General features: G+C 37.3%; 1 protein-coding gene across 2 annotated transcripts in view; it reads right to left on the bottom strand.

The window, feature by feature from the left end:
• The window catches only part of tsnare1 (T-SNARE Domain Containing 1), a 147,547-nt gene extending 138,512 nt beyond the window's left edge, over positions 1–9,035 (bottom strand). For both annotated transcript variants that reach the window (XM_015051561.1, XM_015051562.1), the window contains exon 1: positions 8,946–9,035. The gene's annotated coding sequence lies outside the window, so the exon portion shown is untranslated. The remainder of the gene's footprint in view (positions 1–8,945) is intronic.
• Between the last annotated feature and the right edge of the window lie 307 nt (positions 9,036–9,342).

Genomic DNA, 9,342 nt, shown 5'->3' with positions numbered 1-9,342 from the left:
ACTGGCAATAAACGATGCCACGCATTGCATGGGTCATGTGACTGCTTCATTTAGCGTGTCGATTTTCAAAATAAAAGCACGATTAGCCGTGCTACTTCATGGGTTGTTGTCCATTTGGTCGCAGATCAGAGGAGAATATTTGTCTTCAGTGGCCAAAATAAAATGAACATTGACCAACATATTTGATGTGTATTGATGATGGCACTCATCAAAATGTAAAGTTTGTTACTGATTTTCTCAATTGTAGATTATGTTGTTTTTTTATAACTATATTTTTGTGATTTTATGATGTAAATCTCTTTGAACTGCATTGTTGCTGAAACGTGTTACACAAATAAACTTGATTGATTGTCTGAAATGGAGCCAGCAAGAGGAAAATCTCTGACATCTGGAAATACTTTGAGATTAAACTCACAATAAAATTCTTCTTAGATAATAATTAACCCTCCACCTCCCAATTTCTCACCTTCTGGAAAGTTCCACTATTATTTGTACTCTGATTAGCAAAGATATATGAGTCTTGCACAGCAGAAACAGATTTAATGCTGTTGCAGAACTAAAATTCAACATGTAGCCAAATATAAGGGATCAGAGCCAATTAGAAATCCAAGAAAAAGTGAACGCCCCAACAGGCACTGCACTCCCAAGTCATTAAAACATCAAATGTCTTTATTGTCAAATCTGTCTATGACATAAAAGAAAACCCAACACAACCACTGACCTTCAACATATACCAGGATTAGATTGGCGACAAATCATTTTAACAATTAAATCATATGACAATTACATATGGTTTCATTGATTCTCCTATTACTAAACATGAGTTTGATGAAAACTTTGTGACAATATTGCATTAAGTAATTTTTGGAAGTATGATCCAACTAAGTGACAAGGATGTTACAGTTTCACCAGCAGATGTCACTTGTGAGTGATGATTGAAGCATTGAGTAATGAACCTTTTTGCAAAGCAAAGGGTTGGAAAGCTTCATTGCTTCATGAGGGATCATTTGCCCATCACTAGAGCATGTGGTGCACAAGGAAGTGTAAGGCTGGTTGCTGCAGGTGGGCTTTAAATCATTTCAACTCACTTGTTTTCCATTTTTTATTATGATGTGCATAGGGATCTGCTTATATGTACCTCTATTCCAGAAGAGCTGAGTTAGATGATTGCATGATCTCTTCTGCAGCCATCAAGAACTGCAGAAGGCTGTTAATCATCCACAGATTCATCCAGTTGTGGCAGAAGGGAAACACCTAAAACATGTAAGGCAGGTGGGCTGAAACACTGATCTAAACCTGCTAAAGACTGATTCAGTCTGTTGATTCTTGGATTGGTAACTGGTTAAACTGAACTGTACTACTACTACTTGTGTGGGATCTTTACCAGCATATGGACATTTTTGAATGAATTTAATCATCAACTTATTTGGAAATGGTTGTGGTTAATGGAAGATTGAACCAGTTATTTGATGGAAGTTTATCCTGTATAAATTGTAAATAATTTTTNGAGTGAAGTGGTCCACCCATACTACTTACATGAGTGGGATGTCCCAACCACAAAGCCACTTTGCTGTTGGCTTGTTTGCAAAAGATGTTAATTCAATGTTGAATTATGATCACAAAGGTTGAATTTATGGTTAAGGTTGATGACTGATGGTGGATAAACCTTCAAGCAATCATCAAATTCTAGCCAATTAACTAATGTTGAAAATGTGTCATTGAATCAATGTTGTTTTCTGGTCGAACTCTATTGATTGAAATGCCAATGTATAACCCTGTGTTTTTCAACACTGGTCCTCCAAGCACACTGCCCTGCAAATTTTAGATATTTCCCTAATTCAGCACACATGATTTTAATTGATGGCTGATTGACAGGGTTTTGCTGAATTGAAAACATGCAGGTCAGCTTGCCTTGAGGACCAGTGTCTAATCAATTTTGAATCCAAGTATGCTGTTCGTTGCACCCCTCCTCACCTCCTCCTACTCCCCCCCAAACCTTTCCCACTTTTCACCCCCTCCCCCATCCACACATTCCTCCCAACCTTCCCTTCTCTCACCCTCCTCCCTCTCCCCAGTCCCCCCTAACCTTCTGCTCTTTCCTCCCTCCTGCCCGACTCTTCTTCATCTTGTTCTTCTTCTTTTTCCTTCTTCTTCTTTTTTTATGGCGGTCGGCAAGCAATTTAATGATGTGCATTACCGCCATCTACTGGAATGAAGTGTGGATCGGGATGCTACATATATATTCTCCCAAAAAAAATTATATTCTTTATATCAATTTATTAAATAACAAAAATATTCAGAAGTAGAAATTTTGTCCAAATATCTTGAATATTTAACTGTAATTTATTTTCCTGTAATCGACATACTAATTCCCTTCTCTCAACAGAATATTTAGAACAGAACAACAAAACATGTTTTACTGTCTCTTCTTGAAGACAAAAATCACAATTTCCTGTTGGATGTTTTCCCATTTTAAATAATGTACTATTTAACCCTGTATGACCAAAACGTTGTCTTGATATAATGGTTTCTTCTTTCCTATTTCGTCCTGTTCTCCTCATTGCACCAACTTTTCTTTGAATACTGTAAAGCCACCTATGTTCTTCCCACTGCTTCTGCCATCTTCCCTTAACCTTTTGTTTAATAATAGATGTGATTTCTTCTTTACTGAATGGTACCAATATATCAATGTAACTATTTTTTGTAGCTTGTTTTGCATATTTGTCTGCCAACTCATTTCCTTTTATTCCTACATGTGATGGTACCCATGTAAAAATAAACCCATAAACCTATTGCCTGAATTCTATAAATTAATAACTTAATTTCTAATAAAAGATCTGGTCTACTAATAGAATTATTATTTTTTTAACAAATATAATGATGAACTTGAATCAGAACATACTATACTTCTCAGTGGACGAACTTCCTCAATCCGTCCTAAAGCCAAAATGATTTCCATCATCTCTCTTGTATAAACTGAAACTCCATTAGTAATTATTTTACATTTTTTAATACTGAATCATGGAACAATGAATTGCTATTTGAGTTTTTTGAAGCATCTGTATAAACTTGAACATATCCATAGTACTTATTGTCTAAATATGATTGTACTGAATATGGATCTAAAAGGTTTTCATTTTTCCTTTTCTCCAACAACGTAAAATCAACAACACTATTAGGAAATAGAGACGAGTGGACTCTCTTGCCCCCATCCCCTCTTTGAGCTCTGGATCAGAACATTGTATTACTGGTGGAGGTTAATCATGTTTCAAATTAAGCACTACATGTTGAGAGCAGTGGGTTGTGATTCATTTCTGTACAATTTCTTACTTGTCTATAAATGTTATTACTGACTGTGGATAATGTATTGACAGAAAAATATCTACAAGTTACTACAAGGAGTGGAATGGTCCGCCTCCCCGTTTTTACTCCAGTGGGTTGTCCCAACCAAACAGCCACTTTGCTGCTGGCTTGTTTGCAACAGGCTTCTGAATTGAATTCTACTCTGAGCATTTATGGTAAGTTTGGCAATATTACTTAGATCTTAAATGCGTTTATTAACTGCATTGCTTTGTGCCTATAGTAATCTTGGTTATTTTGGGGCAACCAGATCTTTTTAATAATTGAGGATTTTGTTGGATTTAAGTTTTTTTTAAAAATAGGGTGGGGCCTATTGTTTGGTCCAGGAGAGCATGTTACTGATGGGCTATCTGAAGCCAGGCTTCGAGGTGTGTACCGAGTAAAAAGGGGGCATGCCGGATGAAGCCCCGCTTCAGGCTTGTGTTGTCTTGCTGAAAACCACGTGACTGGCAACAAACGATGCCTCACATTGCTTGGGTCATGTGACTGCTTCATTGTGTCGATTTTCAAAATAAAACCGCGATGAGCCGTGGTACTTCATGGGTAGTTGTCCATTTGGCCGCGCATCAGAGGAGAATATTTGTCTTCAGTGGCCAAATAAAATGAACACTGACCAACATATTCGATGTGTATTTATGATGGCACTCATCAAAATGTAATGTTTGTTACTGGTTTTCTCAATTGTAGATTATGTTTTTTTTTATAACTATATTTTTGTGATTTTATGATGTAAATCTCTTTGAACTGCATTGTTGCTGAAACGTGCTACACAAATAAACTTGATTGATTGTCTGAAATGGAGCCAGCAAGATGAAAATATCTGACATCTGGGAATTCTTTGAGATTATCTCTCACAATAAAATTCTTCTTAGATAACAATAATTAACCCTCCACCTCCCAATTTCTCACCTTCTGGAAAGTTCCACTATTATTTAGTTTGATTAGCAAAGATATATCAGTCTTGCACAGCAGAAACAGATTTAATCCTGTTGCAGAACTAAAATTCAACATGTAGCCAAATATGAGGGATCAGAGCCAATTAGAAATCCAAGAAAAAGTGAACGCCCCAAGAGACACTGCACTCTCAAGACATTAAAACATCAATTGTCTTTATTGTCAAATCCATCTATGACGTAAAAGAAAACCCGACACAACCACTAACGTTCAACATAAACCAGGATTAGATTGGTTACAAATAATTTTAATAATTAAAACATATGACAATTAAATATGGTTTCATTGATTATCCAGTTGCTAAACATGAGTTTGATGAAAACTTTGTGACAATATTGCATTAAGTAATTTTTGGAAGTATGATCCAACTAAGTGACAAGGATGTTACAGTTTCACCAGCAGATGTCACTTGTGAGTGATGATTGAAGCATTGAGTAATGAACCTTTTTGCAAAGCAAAGGGTTGGAAAGCTTCATTGCTTCATGAGGGATCATTTGCCCATCACTAGAGCATGTGGTGCACAAGGAAGTGTAAGGCTGGTTGCTGCAGGTGGGCTTTAAATCATTTCAACTCACTTGTTTTCCATTTTTTATTATGATGTGCATAGGGATCTGCTTATATGTACCTCTATTCCAGAAGAGCTGAGTTAGATGATTGCATGATCTCTTCTGCAGCCATCAAGAACTGCAGAAGGCTGTTAATCATCCACAGATTCATCCAGTTGTGGCAGAAGGGAAACACCTAAAACATGTAAGGCAGGTGGGCTGAAACACTGATCTAAACCTGCTAAAGACTGATTCAGTCTGTTGATTCTTGGATTGGTAACTGGTTAAACTGAACTGTACTACTACTACTTGTGTGGGATCTTTACCAGCATATGGACATTTTTGAATGAATTTAATCATCAACTTATTTGGAAATGGTTGTGGTTAATGGAAGATTGAACCAGTTATTTGATGGAAGTTTATCCTGTATAAATTGTAAATAATTTTTCCAACTACAGTACAAATCACATTTTGCTCTATTTTTCTGTATCTGGTGTATTAAATCAATTCAGTGTAACATCAACATGAACCTGCACGCAGATACAGTCAGATCATGGTTGAATCAACATTGATTCAGTGTAAAATCAACACAAATATACATGCAAATCCACGTTCAAATGAAGGTTGAATCAACATTGATATAGTGTCAGTTATGGTTGAAACCCTAACGTTGATTCAACATGCAAGTCACCGACCACTTTCAATTCAATTTCAATGTCAGGCTTCAACATAGATTTAATGTCTCTGCCTGACATTGTTTCAATGTTGTTTTACTCGTATTACGCTGAGGGAACCTGCACAGCCTCAAGAGGCCAGGGGCCATAACAGGGTTGTTTCTTCATTAAGAAAATGCAAACTTTTTTTTTTTTTTTTTTTTTTTTGAGGCAACACGTTTGCATATGGTTTTTAAGTAAAAAGAACTCATTAGATTTCAGTGTAGAAAGGTTTGTTGAAAAATATTTTCTCTGTTATTTGGCCAAGGAGAGATCATACCAGATCAAAAAGAAATAAATAAATAAATATGAAGTGAAAAGCTAATATAAGGCCCATTTTTATTTATAAGTTGCATGCTCTTGGTGCACAAATAGCCAAAAGTTGTATTAGCTGTAATTCATGTGATTTATGTAAACTGTGTGAACAGAATGTGAGTCTCTGCTTGCTTTTCCTGTCAGGTTTCATTTTCATAATTTGCTCCTTTTATGCAGAAATGAGTCTGCCTCTGGGAGTGCTGTATTCCTTTTTTTAAATAATTAGATAACAGACTGAAGGTGAATCTATACCTGACATTTTAAAGCTGGAATGGCTTAGCTGCATAATTAAAAGCATCATAGGAACAGATGAAGGGGTTGGATGAAGAAAAAAAAAAGAAAAACGTGCCAATTTTCCACAATTGTCACATGGGTCTTGCCAGCACCCAGTGTTGACCACTTTGTTCAGCCCTGTAAGCCATTAAGCTATAAACATACACAGATCACCAACTTCAATGATGAAGCAGCGCTTGATAGACTCTGAAAGAAAGTTTCCCACTAATCCACTGTTTGTGAGTATCCCAAGAAAAAAAGCATTGAATTTTGCACCCACACTGATTAAGATTGTCTTTTGCTGCTGCTGCTGCTGCTGCTGCTGCTGCACACAGGTGGAAAACCACAGGAACTACTCAAAAGCCTTTAGCTCTGCTAATTCTAACATTCTGAAGGATTTTCTTGAGGATCTTGGTTGGGGACCTAAAATGGCCAACAGACTCTGCGATGAAAAAGATGACTAGTCTGCTTTTAAGACAGATCTATCTCCTGACATGTTTGGCAAAGATGACCAGTATGATAAATGCAGGTGGAAGCATACACATTATCTCACTGATGGCTTCTGGAAATGCTGGTGAAAGGAATTCCTTATGCCTCATTTCCACGGGGCGTTGTGGTTCAGTGCTCTGTTCTATGCCGCACCATATTCAGGTGAGAGTTTCCATTGCTGGGCAGACTCTCACTGATCAGGAGGGGTTAAAACCAAACACCTATTGTGTTGTCATACTAGTACAACAGCAAGTGTGTTGGTTCAGTATGTTTCATGGCTGTCACAAGCAGCAACATTTTCTGACCTCCAATCAAGTGACTGTGTTGTGTGGCACCAGTAGCTCCACCCTAACTGTCCCCTACCATTTCCCCAACTGAAGGGACCCCACAACAGTACAGTACTGCTAAGTGGAATTATGCAACTCCAAGAGCTTCAGCAAGGCGTTTATTTCTGGAAGAGACTTTTGTGCTGATGATGCAATGCTTAACATGGACGGTGCTTCACTCAGAAGCTCATCAACTCTTAAAAAGGTCATGAAGATATTTTAGGACACCAAAAAAAAGTCAGTCAAGTTAAAAACCAAGACCAATAAGGTTTATTGGCTACTCAACTAAATATCTGATCAAATGTAAACATTTTATTCTTAACCCTTTCATGCATGAATTATGATCATTTGTGTCAGGATTTTTTTCCAAATCTGCATTGATTTTCCTAAGGCATAAAAAAAAGTAGGAAAAAAAAACATTGTAAACATTATTTTTTTTAGGTGATCCATTGTAATTTTCTCCAAATACAAAGTTGTTATTTGAAAAATACATCAGTAGTATTGTTCTTTAGGGGTTATCTGATGTCACAATATTTATTTTTTTTTACCTGGAGGGTCTACAGTGGAAGGAGGGACCCGGTCGGTTGGCATGCTTTTTGTCTGTCGGCCATTTTGGATTTAACAAAAATAATTTCTTGCATTTGCAGCTGATGGCCAGTAGTTGATAGTGTATTTTATGATGTATTAGTGTCCACTTCAGTGGTCTGTGTGCATTTATAACATAAAAATCCACAAGAAGCACAAGAAAATCGCTTTTAGATAGTTTTCCACTGTAGTGACTACTATGCATGAAAGAGTTAACATCACATTATAAAGATGGACAAAAATTGTGTGAGTAGTAAAAACCAGCCTTAGTAATAGTATTTAAAACTCATTTGTCTCCTTTTGAGAATTAAAAATAATTACTTCAAAGACCATGTAAAGTAAATTTGTCTACAGTAGAAGATGGCCAGTTGTAATTAATTTTGGAGTGGAGTCAACACTTTGCTTCACCTGTCTTTCATTCTGTGCCCTCTTTCTTCAGGTCATCTCCCACTGGGTATGGAAGCTAAAGCTTCACTCTTCAAGAATCTACTCTTGCTTCCCCTGTGAACCCTGAACCTTTGTGAGTTTATGTTCCTGTTTTTAAAAGTCAGAGACAAAAAATATGGTAGAAAGAGGAGAGGAGGAGCACTGATGTCTCCCCCAGGCAGATATAGAACTGATAGGTTACTATATAAAGAAATGACCTGATTTGAAAACTGAAAAAATTTGGACCCAAAATGATCAATACATCAAAGGTACACAACTTGTTTTCATGCACTGTAAATGAGGCACCTTTGATTTCTGATTGATGTAATATGTACTGCAGACATGAGATGAGTTTTACTGTTGAAGCCTTAAAAGAGGAGGAGTTTTACATGTTGCCATCATTTACAGTAAACACTGCAACAGACCAAAGGGTGGCATTCAAGTTTGAAGGTATCATTATGTTCTGGACATTATGTACTTATAGTACACTTTACTGACATCCTTTGCATTGAATTGCAAAGTATACACTTTGTATACTTTTTGTAAGCAAAGTCCAGCTTTTTACAGCTCATACAGGACCTTTGGAGAACAGAACGGAAATATAGACATGCAGGAGTCCCCGGGCCATGCTTCCTACTCCACATATAACTCCTGCATTAAATCAGAGGTAAACACAGACTCATCTTCTCCTCACACATCTCCAAGCCAGACTTGTCCATGCAAACACACACAGCCTGCAGGCACACAGTTTTTACAAATAGATTTCTACAGTATGAACATCTGTGCTCTATTGTTGTCTATAGAAAAGCCCTTTTACGGCCTCCCATCCCCCTCATCCTTGCCTCCTCTCTCCGCCTCTCTCCTCCTCTCTCTTCCCCCCTCTGTGCTGTTAGGCTGCAGCATCCCTCTGTAAGGGCAGAAAACAATAAGGTGAGGAGGAGCGACCACTCCAGCTTTACCTTTCGACGCCAGGAGTGATGTAAGGGATTCAGCTGAAACGTTGCTGCTTCTGAGTGTTGGCTAATAACATCATATGACCACAAACCACCTGCTCCCTCTGCTCGGTCATATGACCAGCTTTAGCTCTGGAACAGTATTCTGGGATTTGTAGTTTGTGTAGATAAGGCCAAATCTTTCAGATAAAACATTTTTCCACTAATAATTGCTATTTAGAGCTCAGGAGAACTCTTACTGATTTTTTTTTTTTTTTTAAGAAGCTACATAAAAAGCAGCAAAGGTTTACTAATGAGATTAAATAACTCATCATCAGGGTGTGGTCCTCTCTGCAACAACCAATTGTGTATTAGCACAATGCAATGATTTAGAGATGCATTTGTTTCTGAACATCAGTCTCAA

This window comes from Poecilia latipinna, unplaced genomic scaffold (assembly GCF_001443285.1).
Source record: "Poecilia latipinna isolate Pla-1442-1.1 unplaced genomic scaffold, P_latipinna-1.0 Scaffold1052, whole genome shotgun sequence".
Taxonomy (NCBI): domain Eukaryota; kingdom Metazoa; phylum Chordata; class Actinopteri; order Cyprinodontiformes; family Poeciliidae; genus Poecilia; species Poecilia latipinna.
This window is presented reverse-complemented; position numbering and strand designations above follow the sequence as displayed.